Here is a 16,747-nt window from a genome sequence, read left to right as displayed (position 1 = left end):
TCACTTCCTCAGAGAGGTTTCCTTGACAAACACCCTCTTCCTTGAACAAGTTTAGGTTCCCCTACTATGCATTAACACCCTTACTTCATAGCATGAGTCATAGTTTGTAACTGTATATTACTTGCTTCATACCTTCCTCCCACATCAGTCCGCAAGAACCCTATGTCAGGAATCACATTTGTCATTTTCACTGCTGTAGCCCCAGTGTCTAGCACAATGCCTGGGCCAGAGTCAGTTTTTAATATTGGATGTGTGATTAGTTTCAATAATACCTTTATACAATTTCATGTACTGATTCTTTTTTAAGCTGGCTTCATAAACGGTCTTTAGTTAGTTATCCCATTTATTGTTTATAAAAAGTACATAATATTCCATCAAATATATGACAAAATTACACTTAATTATTTCCTGTTTCCTGAGAACTGTTACTCATTTTTGCTGTTGTAACTATTGCTGCTATAAGAGAGCTGTTTCCTTGAGAGAAACTCACAGAGATGGTCACAGGATCACCAGTTTTTCTTTGAAAGTATTATAACATGTTACAGTACCCCCAAGTTGACTGATCTTGGTCATGCTTTTTAAATGCTTATCAAAGCAAACAGCCTATTCTATGAGACCTCCAGACCTACAACCGAGTCACCCCATGTGGGTCATTATAAATTTTATGAGGAACACTAGTACTGACACTAGTAATGTCTAATTTCTCATAGGTCCTAGGAACATTTCCTATTATATTTTGTGTGTGGTAAAATTATAATGACACCAGGATGTCTATCGGGAAGGTATGTTTATTGTGACTACGACATCATACATCTGATTGAGAGTCAAGGTTTTTAATTGACTCAGTCATCATGGAAGAGGAACAAAATGACTTGTTTTTGTAACTGGTACCTCGCAGCCAGAAACTCATCACTTGTAGTCAAGGATGCATTACAAAAACTTTAATTATGAAGACTAAATATTTTTCAATAAGATTTCTTTATGAAGAAAAGATGCTAGAATCCCCAAAAAAGATTTTCAAAAATACTTTTTGATTTTTAGGAAAAAAATGAATATATTAACTTTCAAGTGGGAATAGATGTAGGACAAAAAGTGGGCAAAGAGGTCGTCCTTTCAGAGCCCACAGCATACCTCAGCCAGGGGTCAAGGCCCCAGAAAGAGAATTACGACTCTATTCTAGAAAGAGGCATGCTAGAAAGAGGTCTGGATGGTGAGCGCTGTGATGAGGTGGATTTGAATCTGATCTGTTCAGTTAGCTTCTGGAAAACTGTTCCGTGCCTAGTGTGTTGGGGCTCTTTGACGATGGACGTAACATGGTTCCTGGGTTCCTGTTTCAAACAAGCACAAGTCCAGCCCTGGAGCCAAACTCAGTTTTTTTTAGAAATAATTACTTCAATAATAGAGCTCTTTCTCCCTTTCTTCCTTTCAATAAATCAATAAGCTTTTTCCCAGGGTCCACCATGACAGACACTATAGAAGACACAAAGAAGTTTCCAGCAATTCTCAAGCCTCAAGCAGGATGGATTAGATCTGTGCAAACCCAGTTGCCTGGTATAAACAGAGTGTGGTGCTTTTCATTTTCTCCCTGTCTTTCTTGGTTGGGGGTCCTGTGGCAATGCTTAAACTTTTTGTTAAAATGCAGATTCTGATTCACCAGGTCTGGGGTAGGTGGGAATTTGCATTTCTAACAAGCTCCCAGGTAATGCTCGAGTTGCTAGACTGAGAAGGGCACTTTGAGCAGTAAAGTCCTAGGCTGCATGTTGCCAAGATGAGTGAAATTACTGGGCCACCAGCAGGGCAGGTCTGTTGGCCTGAAGAGCTTCTGGAGATAGAGCAATGGGAGGTTCTTTCACTGTTTGCCTTTTGGCAGAGCTCAGGGGCCACAACAAGAGAAAGAGCTGCATATGTAATAGAGGAGACCTCTCCACTCACATGGTCAACGGATGGCATCATTCTATCCTCCACCGACCGTAGTACACAGGAGCCCGGGAAGAGAGAGCAGCTCTGTGTGGTGACTGACTTGCTTGTGTCCTGGCAGAATAAAGGATTCTTTGTTAGCCCAAAGCCTAGCAGCTTTTCTGGCTCTTGGTGGAGACAGTCATTTTAAACCAAAAATGGATCTTTCAAAAATATTGCCGAAATAACAGGAGTAATTAGGACGGTTCAGTCTACCAAACTCTGAACATAATACTACAATCTGAGGTAAGGTGGAGGCCGTGCTGCAGCAGAGGGTGAGCCAAACAATCTTAGAAGATTCTTATTTTTCTGCTGGATGCTGTTCTTCAAGACTTAAATCAAGCAAGTCAAGAGATATGAGAAGAAGAGTCGTACTTGGCTATTTGTGATCAAAATTCAGAACCAGTCACTGTTTAAACTTATGTATCAGTATAATGTCTTACTAGATCTCAATTGAGGCCTAACAATAAACACCAATGCTGAAATCTTTACACTATTAGTCTACGCCCTTAGGCCTTTTCTTTGGAAATATAGCAATAGGTGGAAATATTAGGACTTCTGGACAGGAGAAGGTGGACATTTTTGAAAAAGCACTTTCTATGTATGTAAAATTGCTTTTGTGAAAACTGGAATGCTATATTGCATCTGTGGAGATAAAATATGATTGCTGGTAGCAGAGGCAGTGGTTCTAAGAAGTAGCTCGGATTAGAAATTCAAAACACACTCTTGGTTTTCCCTCTCCCATTTTTCTTGAAATTACCAAGATGGGCGGTCATGGAATGAAAGTAGCAACGTTTATTCAGCACTTGCTGTGGGCCAGGTACCATGCTAAGTATGTTACACATGTGTTCCCTTTTAATCCTGCAATGAGAACCACAAGTAGATAGAAATATGCCTTTTTTAGGAGCAAGAAATCTGGCATTGAGAGAAGGTGTAGCCTTTGTGCAAGGTTATATAGCAAGAGGAAGCTGAAACAGAAGTACACACCCGAATCTGTCTAAAATAAAATCCATGCCCTTTCTACTGTGGTAGGCTGCTTCCTAATGCCAGATTGTTTTACGTTTCTGGCTGGGGGCAGTTTGCTTTTTGACAGCAGCTGTTCTTATAAGATGTCTACGGAGTTAGCAACTGGTTAACCATAAAGACCTTTAAGATGCCTCCCAACCTTTCACACATCCTCCTACTGCAGTGCTCTTGCACATGCTGTTCTCTCTGCCTGAAATTCTCTTTCTTTGATTCTTTTTTGCCTACCCAACTGCTTTAGACTTATCCTGTAGACCCCAGGTACAAAATGGGCCCAACTCCTAGGACCAGATATCAATCTGGTCCTGTGATAAACCGCAAACATTAAACACGTTTCACAAGAGTGAACGGCTTTCATGTTTTCCTTTTGATTCCAAAACATAACAGTAGTTTAAAAGTCTGTAATCTGGTATCTAGATGAACTCTAAGGTGTTTTTCAGTTATATAGTTTCATGATTGGACTTTAAGGAAAAAACTCAACTATGCTTGCTCCCGTGTGCATAGGGTATTTCTGTAACTATATGCAAGAAACTGGCAACCATAGTAGTTCTTGGGGAAGGAAATTTACTTGTTCTCTTTACTAGGCTTTTTTTGCACTGAGCTTATTTTTAACATCATGTATTATTTACTACTAACCAAATAATTTAAAAAAGCAAATACAATTTAAAATTTAAGTAGACAAAGCATTTTACTTATAAAAGCACAGAACCCCTCCCTTTATAAATGTTTACATGCTATTCTTGCTCTTCTTTACAACCTTATCATTATTGTGATTTTTTATAATGAGAATTCATAGGAACTGTGGGAGATGGAACAGAGGTACAGAAGATTTTGATGATGGAAATTGCTGTTTATTCTGCAAATACTTGTAACTACCTGTTATGTGACAGGTCCAGGACTAAGTACTTTTTCCTTTCCATAACCTCTGGGCAGCTTCTTGCGTGAACACTCAAGCTTTTTTCTTTCTATGAGAGTTCTGCATGCTTAAAATGCTTCCCAGAGATAAGTAGTGGCCTGTTCTCCTTGAATGCCACAACCAGTGAGCTCACCTGCAGGACTAAGGTAAGTCCCAGGTGTCTGGTTGAGGCAAGGAAGGTGGTGGAAGGGACGGTGGCCAGCCATGGAACCTACTACAGGAACATTTTAACTCAGAAAATTGTTGAATTACCCAAAAGCTGATTCCAAAGATTTGTCAACAGAATCCTGAACACACTAAAAGAGCTTGCTAAATAAAAGAAGCTTGCTACTTAAGGCAATTTTTGTAAAGCCACAGAACTTCCTTGTTTAAATTCAGATTTCACAGAGATGATGTGTAGACAAGACCCATGCCTTATACTTGCTTAAACTCTGAGTTTTCAAAGCCCTTTGACATACATTATTGCTCTGAATGCTCTCAAAAACGCTGTGAGCATTGTCTTCCATTTCACAGATGAGGAAAGTGGAGCCACATGCCTATGGAAAACTGGAGGCAATGGCTGGGGTTTAGACTAGGACTGGGAGCTCCACCTGTTGGCACCGAGCTAGCCCCACCATGAGCCTCTTCAGAAATAAGCAGAGACACCTGAATTTATTAGGGAAATTCCTCTAATTTTTATAAAACCAAAACAGCGAATATGTACTGGGTATCCCCATGTCTTCTGTTCTTCCCTCCAAACCACTTTCCTGGGTCCACAGCCCCGCCCATCTTCCTAAAGTTTAGCTCGGATTGTGTCGCTGTCTTCCCCAGTATCTCTGCTAGCTCCTCAGCCTAGCAACTGAACTGAAGTTCAGGCTCCACAAACTGGCAATCCAGTCCTCAGCCTCCGCCCCCATCCACTATTCCCATGCTCTTTCTTATTTCAGCATGCTATTTCCTTCTCCAACCCAGCAGACCAGCCTACCACCAGTTAACACCCCAGCAGGGCCTGGGAGAGGGTGAGGTGGGCCAGAAAGTTTAAGAGGACATCAAAGAACTCCAAAATCAAGATAACTGTTTTAATGCAATATTTTAAGTAACGAACGCAAAAAATGATGAAAAAATATCACAACTTAAAGCAAAGACAGGGTCAGTATTACTGGTTTTTCCTTTATTTTGAGACTCCAAAATGCCTCCGCAGGGCACTGTTACTGATCCTGCAGTGACTTCCCACTCGGGTACTTTTATTAACAATGTTTCCCAAAAGTTAGTTCTCACAACTCTTTGCACACCAGTAACTTCTCTTCTCGAATGTCCCAGCATTTACTTGTAGCTCTCTTCTGGAGAACCTATTTCCCCTAGTGACTGGTTGTACTTTGACGGCAATCTGAATCACCTTGGCTCCCTTCCAGCGCCCTCCCAAACCACTGTGGGTACTCAGCGCCTCTTTGCTAAAAGAATGCAGAGATGACGGTCCTCAAAGTGGCTTCTGTGGGGTAGAGCAGAGAAGGAACCCAGTTGTGTTTTGTTTGGTCCAGGGTGTTTTAAAAAAACTGAGTTTGTTATCAAGCTTGAAAAATCAGGATATTTTACATGAAAAAAAAATAGAAATGTCTGTCATGGCTTGAAAAAAATCAGAAACTCTAGCCAAAGGAGGCCCAGACTCTTCCTTGTCAGCGATGGGCATTTAGAGCAGCGCCGCTCTGCCTCCGGAGCTCTCTCCAGTTCGCCACCTCCTACCCGTTTCGCTCATTTACGTCGCCAGCCAGGCCCCGTTAGCTCTTTGAGTTTGTGACTCTAGGCATAAAGGGACGAATTCAGTAGATGAAACCCATCTGCTGAGTTCTCTCCTGCAGAATAAAGGTTTCCTCGTTGTCCTTTCGAACACGGTCTTGCAGAGGCTCAGGGAAGCAGCTCACCTTTCTAGCCCACAAACTTCCCACGACCCGTGAAACTTTCACTGCCCGCCGCGCACTGCTTCCCCCCGGCCCTTTGCCCTCTCCGGCGCTGAGCCTCCTCTCCACCCCACCCCCTGCGCTCCGGAGCCCGGGGCGGGTCCCCGGCCCCCAGCCGCGACTCTGCCCCGGGCCAGGGCGCTCGGGCTCGCCCACGGCGGCACTGGGCATGCTCAGAGGCGGCCGCGGGGGCAGGTTTGCTTAGCAGGCGCTTGCACTCGGCGGCGGCGGCGGGCGCGCGGCTGCAGCTGGAGCTCGGGCGCCCGGAGTTGGAGTTGCCGGGAGTTTCCCCCCCCACCCCTCCCTCTTCGCGCACGGCAGCGGGAGCCAGCGCGGGAGCCGCGAGCGGCGGCGAGCCAGCGCCCGGGCCGGCCGAGCCTTGTCCGGAACCCGGAGCCCCGCGCGGGGCAGCCCCAGGGGAGGAGCCTCGCCGGCTGGGACGCGTGCAGTGCACTGACACTGCCGTGGCACGAGCCGGGCTGCACGGTAGGGCCAGGGCGTGGGGATCCGGGCGGGCGAGGCAGAGGCCAGGCCAGGGGGGATGCGGCTGCAGTAGCCGCGGCCATCGGGGCGGCCAGGGCAGGGACCCCGCTGCGGAGCCGGAGGAGTAGGCAGGCGCCGGCCAGGGAGATGCTTTCAAGTTGGCGGGTGGCGGGAGAGGGGGCTGCGCGCCCCGGCGCAGCTGCTTTGCACGCGCCGAGAGCGGCTTGGGTCCTTGGTTCTCCCCCAACCTGAGACCCGGTGTGTGGGCAGGGTTGGGCAAGCTGCGGAGCGGAGCAGTTTCGTCCGAGAAAGTTGAAGATGGAGCCCTTCTTTCCTCACTGTCTCCGCGGTAGGATGGGTCCTGAGGGTGCTGCCCACAGTCCCCCAGTGTGGAGGAGCTGAGTGGGTCGCTGCGCCCCTGGGCTGAGCTCCTTCACCCCCAGCTGAAATCCACGAATCACCCCGATCTTCGCTTCCCTGGCGTCTTCTAGGAAAATCATTCCTGCCAAAACTAAGGTAGGCTCTCCAGGCGGGCATGGCTCCTTGCCTCCAGGGCGCTTATCCCTGGGCGATGCCCCCTCCCCAACCTCAGACGTGGCCAAGGGCGCAGGGTTCCGAGTTAGCGCTTGTGGTGCGCGCCAGAATCGCGCCTCCCACACATGGCGGGGCAACGTGTCTGGGGTAGGTGGATGGCCGGATATTTCCTCCAGCCTTGCCTGAGGTTTACCACACCCTACCAACCCCACCCTGTTCGTCTTCGCAGAGGACAGGACCTGGAGGGAAGGGCCGGGGGGAGAGTTTGGGATGACATGCTGTTCCTTAGGAGACATTGCCTGGATTGTATCTGCCTTGGGATTCGGTTCCAGGACTTCATAAGGACCCTTCTCCCCTTTCCTTAGGGACTGGGTGGGAAGGAATAGGGTCAGTGGGTCCACAAGAATGTCCCCCTTGTCCCACCGTCTCCTAAGGTCGCTTTCCAGGCGACCCCAGGACCCTAGAACTGGCATTGTGCAGATTGCGAGGTGTGGAGGATGCTGAGGGTTTCTCCTGGCTCCACTTTTTTCACTTCTTGTTTTGAGTTTTGGGGTTTTGCCTGCACACGAGTCAGAGCTGCGCTGTCAACCCCGGGGGTTGGGAGAGCTTCAGGCAGGCGGTGAGCCGCTGTTCCCTCCGAGGCTGCTAGTGGGAATCGGTCCAGAAATGATTATGCAGGCTAGAAATATGCCTCTCTTTTTTTCTTTTTTGGCTGAACACCTTGGCTGTTGGGTTTGTGTGTTAAGTTCTTAAAGGGGCACCCACAAACGGCTCAAGTGTCATGTTTTAAGGGCTCATCATTTCTTCTGCATTTTTTTCCCTTTGCTTTTTCCTTGGGGGGAATCTGCTTTGGGGCAGATTTCCAGCTGTGGGAAATGACGTGGTGTGACTAAACAGGTTCTAGAGTCAGATGGAACTGAGGTCAAAGTTTAGCTTTACAGCTGATGACTGTGCTGCCAAATGGTTCGCCATGCAGAACTTCACTTTCTCTTCCGTCAAATGGGGATAATAGTGGCCTTATTTCCCTCCCTTGCAGGGTTATAGTGAGACTTGAGTGAAAAATGAAAAGCGCTAAGAAAAATTTAAAGCAGTGTTCGTCTCATAGTGCCTGTCGGCTTTACTCAGTTCTTTTGAATTAACTAATTCGTTTAATTACAACAAGACACCTAACTCTTCTCCCCTCTACCCACTCCTCACCAAGAGGTTTAGTTGCTCAGATGTTTGAAAGCAGCTATTTATTTTTCTCTCTTCCCTTAAATCCATCTGTCTTGATTTTAAGGGCTGAGGCTCCGGTCCTCAAATTTATTTGAGGGAGGCAGCATGGTGCAGATTGGGGGGCAGGGTGGGGGGGGAGGTGTCCTTGTCAGTGTTCAGACTCCTGGGCTCCAGAATTGGCATGCCAACAAGGCCCCAGTTTGACATCTGAGGCTGATGAAGGAGGCAGCAGACCCTGGGCTGGAGCTCTGGCTTGGCCTCCAACAGTGACCTTGAACTAAGGACTCAGCCCTTCATTGGTGAAATCAGTCTTTGGGATTGGGAGCTAATGCTGGTCACAGGCAAGAAGAGGTGAGATTGTCTCTCAGTCAGTTAATAAGGGTTTAATCAGGCGCCTGAGCCCCACCCCAGGTGGGGCATCTTCCCTAATCTTGGGGCAGTGGTTCTCTAACCCGAGAGCACAGAGTGACCTGGAGGGCTTGTTAAACCACACGCAGCTGGGCTGCACTGCCTGAGGCTCTGATTCTCTGAGTCTGGGAGCATGGGGAGGGGAGTGGTGTTGGCAAGAATTTGCATCTGGGACTAGTTCCTGATGATGCCAATGCTGCTAGTTCAGGGACCATGCCTATGGAATCATTGATTTATGGAGGAAAAGAAAGTAAGAGAGGTGAGGTTTGTTTTGATTTTAATACTTCGTATAGAGAGACGGGGTTTCCTTGGGGCATTTTAGGAACTTGCCTAAAGCATTTTATATTTCCAATACCTGTGCCAGTTACCATTGCCCGGTTTTAATAATTCTGATTGCTCTGCAAATGAATGAATTTTACACACAAAAAAGATAGGATTCCCCTTTCTTTTCATGCCGTAAAATACTTGGCCTCTGATTTCTAGATCACTCTTGGGTAGACGGAGATTGATATTGATAAATCGGACAATTACCCTGTTTCCTTTCTTTAGGGTTCTCAGACGTTGTGGAAAGGAGGTTGCATAAAATCCTGGCAGCTTGAACCATAAAGTTGGAAAACAGGTTGAATCACTTTTGTGCAAGTTTTACAAGAATTTGCAGTGTGCTGTCTTCTCGGAATGAACAGCTGACCCAGGCCTCAGGGGCAGGTGAAGTGCACTCTGTGACAGATGTGCCATGGTGGTCAGACCTGGCAAAGGCCTTCCCCTCCTGGAGGGTGGTGGTGTTGGCAGTGGCTGAAACTCTCTTACAGTCTCTGAGGTGGAGCAAGGCTGACGTTCAGGGGCAGCTGTGCGGTGTCAGTGCTGCTCCGTGTAATTTAGCTTATAGTCAAGCACTATTTGGGCACAGCCCAATCTTAAGCTGTTCTCCTCGTCCGCTAAGCTACGGTCTGGGGCTGAGAACTCACCATGGCTTACGATGGCCTAGATTTGGCCTTGAATTTTAACTGCTTTGTATGAGAGGGGCTGCAGGAGCCTGCCTTGATAGTCAGGGGGGTGACGTCCTAAGGAAGGAATAAGGTTTATAGAGCACCCAGTGAACTGTGTAGGAGGAAGCCAGCACTTCAGCTAGATCTTGTGCTGCTGTGCCAAATGGAATCCCAGCTGACCATCATGCTTTATCTCGGCTTTCCATTTGTGCTTTGTTTTAGTTTTAAAATGATTAGCACTAGAGAAAGCTATCAGTAAATCAGATACCTATTCAAAAACTCAAGTGCACTCTTAGAGTTTTAGGAGATAGACCCGCAAAGATGCTGCCTGTCTTCCTGACTGTAATCAGCACTCGGGGAAGAAACAACGTTCAGCGTTGTTCTTAAGATTCACTAGCTAATTTAAATGGTTTCTCCCACTTAACACGAGTAGGGAACGTTTCTATTTTAAAATTCTTTCCCATAACTTGATGTTTATGTTTTGGGTGTCACCCCTGCTTTTCGCTGCTAGGATTTTTTCCAGCGTGGGGAAAGCCTCTTTCTTTATCACCATGGGTCACTTTCTCAGCACGTGACCACTTGATAGCTCTGCTCCCTTGAAGAAGTCTATTGTGAGACTGTCCTTATGATGCTTTATTTCTCTTTGGTCGGCAGGGCTGCTCTTACTGGGTCAGAGAGAGTCACAGCCCGTTCCTGGAACAGTGTTCTCCTACTCCTAAACCTTCCTAGAGGGTGCTTTTAAACTAAAACTCGTGTTGTACTGCGCTAGCTCAATTCTAAGATACATTATTTTTTTATGTTTCATCATTTTGCAATTTCAGAAATCGAGATGGGTCTTAAAAATTATGAACACATTTAATGTATGGTTTCTTTTTTCTTTTTCTGTAACCTGGCATGTTAATAGAGTGACTGCCAGTTGATGACATTCTAAAACAAAGCTAATTTGGTTTCTTCCACCGGTGGAAAATATGGTTGCTACTCAGTGCTGTCCAGCAGATAGAATTGAGCAGCAATTGAGTTAGCTCAGTTGTTCCTAGAGTCTGTCGGAAGGATGCTATTGGGGTGGCTGTTAACAGGTATGCTCTTGGAAAGGGCAAATCAATTTGGAAGCACTGCCTATTAGGTTTTCCTCTCTTAGAGATTCTCAGCATGTCCATCATCATATCAAAGCCTCTGAGAAGTCCTACAGTTAACAGTATCAACGACAAAAAGCTTGGTTATATTTATTCATTTAAATGTTTCCCAGAACACAGACGGTTTTTGAGGTTATGTGTGTATCTTCTGGTGCTTCATTGCTGAATTAGCACATTCCATCAATTTTAATATGTTGTTTAACACCATGTGTGAGTGGAGTGGTTTCATCTAGACTATCCCTAAAATATGAGGGCATTCATTCAATGTGGATGTGAATTGATTAATGGACTCTATAGATGCTGTTTTTTGTTTCAGAGTGGAGAGAAGCCATTTTAAGCTGTGGTGGCTAAGAAAGTCTCCATGGGGGACAAGACTCTGAAAATGTTGTAAATGATGGACAGCACTTTTTTAGAGAGGAGAAGGGGTGTTTTAGGTTGGTGGTGTAATGGAGCAGGAGTGTGAAGACGTGCGCCTGTGCCTGCATATGTAATGTTCAGGGCACGCAAGAGAAGCACTGTGCCTGGCACAGAGTGAGGTTGAGGGAACCTGTGGCGGTGGTCAAAGAACCAATTGTTACGTTCTTTCTTGATTCTGCAAGTTCAGTGAAGTAGCAGATGACTTCTAGCGACCACAGGAGAGCTAGTTGTGCATAAACGGTGTGAGGCACAACACTGAGGTTGAAAACGAGGATGGATGCATGGGACAGAAGGGAGAGGGCAGAGTGTTCCTAGGCTGTTAGAGGATAGTGGTCCAGGTAGAGGGGGTTAGTTAAAATGTAAGTCCAGTTGAAGAATATTGGATATTTGGGGCAAGAGCTTTCTAGGAAGAGGGGTCTTGACTAAAGTTTCAAAAAATAGCAAGAAGAAATAACTCTTACCCAACTCAATAGAAAGACAAATAACTCAATTTAAAAATAGGCAAGGATTTAAATAGACATTTTTTCAAAGAAGATGTACAAATAGTCAATAAGCAGATGAAAAGATGCTCCACACCACTAGTCATTAGGGAGATACAAATCAAAACCACAAAGAGATAGCACTTCACACCCATCAGGATGTCTGTGATCAAAAAGACATAAAATAACAAGTGTTGGTGAGGATGTGGAGAAATCGGAACCCTTGCACGTTATGTCACTGGCGTGAATGTAAAATAGTGCAGCCACTTTTTTCCACTGAGGAAAACAGGCAGTTCCTCAAAATGTTAAATGTAAAGGAACCTCATGACCAATTCCACTGCTAGGTACATACCCAAGAGAAAAGAAAATGTGTTCACGCAAATACTTGTACACAAAGTTTCATTATAGCATTATCCGTGATAGCCAAAAAGTGGAAACAGCTCAAGTGTCCACCACTGATGAATGGATAAACAAATGTGGTATATCCATGCAATGAAATACCATTCAGCCATAAAAAAGAATGAAGTTTGATTCATGCTGCAATACAGATGAACCCTGGAAAAATGCTATATGAGCAAAGCAGACACAAAAAGCCACATACTGTATGATTCCATTATGAAATGTCCATAATAGGCAAATCTGTAGTGACAGAAAGTACGTTAGTAGTTGCCAGGGGCTGGGGATTAAAGAGTGGCTGTTGATAGATGTGGGGTTTCTTTTTGGGGTGATGAAAATATTCTGGAATTACATAGTGGTGATGGTTGCACAACTTTGTGAATACACTAACTACTACTGAATTCTACACTTTTAAAGGATGAATTTTATGGTGTGTGAATTATATCTCAATTGAAAACAGCAAGGCGGCCATGATGGCTGGGGTGAAAGGAAAGTAATAAGAAAAAAGTAGTGAGAGAGATCCAGGAATAGGGTGTCAGTTTTAGGCCATATTCCCGGCTGTTGGGAAAAAATATCTAGATAATTCCTTTCTCCTTATTTGTCTTTGGATCTTCTCGGATTTTCCTGTTACTCTTTCACCCAAAGTCCTTCCTGTGAATTAAAAGGGTTTTGTTCCAAGTTGTTCCTGAGTCAGTGGGATAGTTTTCATGGCAGAGGCCTTGTGGTGTCCAGACTGGAGTATGTTTCTGGACTTCCCTCTGGAGACGAATTCCATGTTTACGCTTCCTTGTGGAGATTCACCAGAGAGCAACAGGCAGTGCTGACCGGGCAGCTTATGTTTACTTCTCCATGAAGATTTGACTGTGGTAGACGTTTTTGTGTCAGCTTCTAATTTGTATGTGGAACTCTGTCAAGGCTACCCTTTAAAAAAGAAATCTCTGACTATATTAAACAGAGTTCATGTGGTACTTGGCATTACAAGAGCATCAATGTACTTGGGCTTGAGTCATGATACTCAATGAGGATTAACACCACTTAAGCTGGGGGGCTGTCGTCCCCCTCCGTAGAGACTGTTTCTACTCTCTTTAGCATTAGGGCGTAGACAAGCTCCTGACCCTCATGGACAGGAAGCACCTGGGATCTTGAAAAGCGCTGATTCACGTTCAGTAGGCCTGGATTGGGGCCTGAGATTCTGCAGTTATAACTACCTCGCATTGATGTTGATGCTGCTGGTCCCTGCATTGCTTTTTCAGTAGAAGGTGATGCGGTGTGAAGATGGCTTTGGTGTGGGATGGAACTGAATGTGAAATGTGGCTTTACCATTAATTTGCTGGAGGGACTTGGGCAAGATAATTAGCCTCTGAGCCACAGATTTATCCATAAGTAAGACCTAGCTCACAGAAAAGTGCCTAACCTGATGTGTCTGGAATATTAAATATTATTTGCCTTCTGCTTCCCACCAGGGCTAAGAGTTCCCTGGTTAGGACTAAGGAAAAAATGTGTGGAAGAAAGCCAAAGGCTTCGAAGAGGTTTTTGATTTGGGTGGGTGGGGTTGGGATGGAGACACATAGGGGAAAGAGGTCTGAATCCTAGTCCTCATGGCAATGTGAATTTGCTGATTGGGTTTCAAATTCCCATAGTTTTGGTAAAGTCACTGTGCTCATCTCTGCTGAGTCTGGATCATTTTTAATCAGGCTGTTGGGTCTTTAATCTGTCTTCTTGGAGTTGGTTTCTTTTTGACCGGAAGGTCATCGCTGAGCTGCTCAGTTGGTGCTACAGTGCCTTGGCGCAGTGGTCTCTGCCCCTCCTTGCCTAGCTGCCTTCCGCCCTCGTTTGCTGATGTTTATCTCTAATGAGGACGAGAGGAAGTAAAGGGAGCTGAAATGCAAACCTTTGAGCTTCATTAGCCACATGAGGGAAAGTTTCCAAGGATGAGGTCGAAAATGTTTGCTTCATTGTCGACTTCAGAAAATCTGGGTGTTTCAGTAGTTTACCTTCTGTGAGTGTATTAGCTCTGGGAAGGGTAAATTGAATTAGGTTAATGGGGAGCTACTGAAGAGGAAGAACTGGGAACTAAATCGTGCCTCTGACTGTGATTGTCCCATCTGGAGCCTGTGTCACTTGCCCTCACCGAGCCTCAGTTTCCTCTGTGGCTGTTTGGGACCAGTAATAATTCCTGCTGGCCTGCCTCATGGGGTTGGTGTGAGGCTTAAACGAATGGCCCCTGTGAGGGCATTCTGAGGTCTAAGATGACACTGTCACTCTGCAGTGCTGGCCTAGGTCGTTAGTCCTCGCAAGGTTCCACAAGGTGAGTTGGAGCTTTTTAACTTTTGTTCTCTATCTCCTTTATCGTCATTTGAAGCAGGAGGAAATTAGATACTGTGTTTACATTTCAATAAAGTTGACAAGTCCTTTTCCCTTTCTTCTGGCAAACAAGACAGACATAGTTTTCAAGATTTTTAACGAAACCACAAGTGCAGTAAATCAAGCTCGTTTCCAGTCTTCACAGCCTAGACTTCATCGCTTTCCTAAGGATGGTAATTTCAGCGGGTGAGGCCCTGTTTCACCTTCTTGTTTGACTGTTTTGTGGATTGGCAGGTGTGGGTCTTTAATGCCTGAGGACTTTGAAGAAAACGAAATTGTTCACTTTCTTACAACGCCCGGGCTGAACGTTCAAACAGATGCTGCACCAGCATCGAATAATCAAAGCTAAGATATTTGTGTTGAAGTCTAATTCAGCAGGCTTCCCTGGTACTCGCTGTCCTTCCAGAAGGTGGAGGTGGGGTGTCCTTGGGACGGGGGCCTGATCTGATTCTGAAGCGAGTATGTGTGCTATCATCTCATCACCTGTCATACCCACCACTGGTAACTAAGCTGGGTCAGAGAGGTTACATATCTGCGAGCTGTTCTTCGTTTTTAGACTCCCTTGGAATGTGTTGCCTCACCCAGTCCAAGGGGAAAGCCGGCAGTATCTGGTGGTTGAGCAGTTAATATTATTCTTGAAGAACTTAATCTACCCTATCATTAAGTAGCAATAAGGAGGCTCTGCTGCCACTGAGGAGGAGCTGGGTGGATATAAAGCTGGGGGTTCCTGAAGTAAGTCCTTGTAAAATTAAACCCTTATACAACTATAACAATAGTTAAAAAAAAACAAAAACAAAACAGCCACCTTAAAGGTAGAAATTTGGTACTTATACAGACAGCTCAAGGCTTATAAAATGGACATTTCTCCCAATTTCATCCACTGAAAAGTGAGACTTTTTAATCAGATCCTTCTCTGATATTTCCAACCATACAGCCTCTGGTCTATCTACTCGTCGGTTTTTAAAAATGGAACAGGGAATCCTGAACTCAGACGTCCTGTGTCTGAACAGCCCTGGCTCTCAAGAGCCCTTGCTCTTACTAGACTGAACGCCTCCACATGGGGATCTTTACTTTTGTGTGCTGGGGCCTCGCATGTCTGGTGCATAGGAGAGAGGCCATACAAATATGCTGAGCTGGGCAGCTGCTTGCCTCTGAGATTCCCCGCCACTGTCGAATCTATTAATTTTTCTGTCTGTATATTATTTTATTATTTCACATTTCCCTAGAGATTTTTATGTGCTAACATAGCTCACGGTTTTCCCTCTTTATAAAAACTGATTCCTTTCGTCCTCACACCAACTCTTGGAGGTAGGTACTGTTACTCATCCCTATTTTACAGTTTAAAAAACTGAGGCAGGGAAAGGTTGAGTGACTTGTCTAAGGTCCCGCCACCACTATGTAGCCACCATGTACCAGAGCTGGAGTGGAACCCGGATGCTCTGGTCTCAGTGTTCCTGCTCCCCAAAACAGGCTCTGCTTAGCTTCAGTGACTCCCCTTTCTTCCCTACTTGAGTGCTCAGATATTATCCTTCTTTCTTTCCCCTGGGTTTCCTGCAAGTTGCAGAGAAATGAGACCAGGCTCGTCTTTCCCTTTTCCCTTCTTTCCACCTCCTTTGTCCTCTACCGCCTTTCTGCTTACTCCCAAGTTCCAGAAAAATGTGACTCTGAGTTTGGAAAATAGACCAACAGCCATAGCACCATGGCTCATTGGTGTGGGTGCAGGCTTGGGATGAGGTGATTCACACAGGGCTGTGGAGAAGGAACTCCGGTACCCGGGCAAGGCCATGACCTCCAGCCTGGGTGTCCAAGTCTGTCAGGTGCCAGGCCACGTGCCCCAGGTCCATGCCTCTAAACCTTTATGTAGCTGTGAGTCACCTCAGCATCCTGCTAAGTAAGGCACAGCTTCTGATCACTGGGTCTGAGATGGGGCCTCAGAGTCTGCATTTCTAACAGGCTTCCTCGAATGTGAGGCTGCTAGTCCTTAAACCCCGGCCCTGGAGGAGCCCTGAGTCTGTGTGAGGCCACGCCTGCACTTCCAAGCACTGTCTTGCCTGAATAGGTGTCATTCCTAACCTGGGACCCCGAGAAGGGACATAAGACGTCTGGAGAGAGATGCACCAAGAAACCGGAAGTCGCAGGAAGTCCAAGAGAAGCTTAAGACAGAATGAGGGTGTAACTGAGAGTAAAGGACATTTGATGCTTTCAGAATGAAGAGTGTGTCACTTCCCAGTGTGAGCTGAAAAGCGCTTTGTTTATGATGGGAAGCTTATTACAAGCAGCTCTAGAGAGCCAGCGGTGAGAATGAAAAGTATGATAAACTCGTGTTTGAGCTGAAATGAAATTTCATAAAGAACCTGCACTACTGGCCCCAAAAACTCTTGAAAGTAACCCCCAGAGCTCCTCAAAATCTCCCTAAGTCTCCTCAGGTTCTGCCTGCTTTCCAGCTCGCTCTGCTGTGGTATGTGATAACATCCTGAGAACCAATATCAGAATATGAATTTAT

At 45.7% G+C, this 16,747-nt stretch overlaps 1 protein-coding gene across 4 annotated transcripts in view; it reads left to right on the top strand.

Moving 5' to 3' along the window:
• The first annotated feature begins 5,559 nt into the window (after window positions 1-5,559).
• Window positions 5,560-16,747, top strand: part of STXBP6 (syntaxin binding protein 6) — a 231,096-nt gene continuing 219,908 nt past the window's right edge. The window contains exons 1-2 of one of the 4 annotated variants that reach the window (XM_070273885.1): window positions 6,044-6,315; window positions 6,583-6,828. The gene's annotated coding sequence lies outside the window, so the exon portion shown is untranslated. Of the gene's footprint in view, window positions 6,316-6,582; window positions 6,829-16,747 lie in introns of all 4 variants that reach the window. The other 3 variants (XM_070273873.1, XM_023623338.2, XM_070273896.1) reach the window with 3 other exon arrangements.

This window comes from Equus caballus, chromosome 1 (assembly GCF_041296265.1).
Source record: "Equus caballus isolate H_3958 breed thoroughbred chromosome 1, TB-T2T, whole genome shotgun sequence".
Taxonomy (NCBI): domain Eukaryota; kingdom Metazoa; phylum Chordata; class Mammalia; order Perissodactyla; family Equidae; genus Equus; species Equus caballus.
The sequence above is the reverse complement of the archived record's forward strand: the minus strand, read 5'-3'. Positions and strand labels throughout refer to the sequence as shown.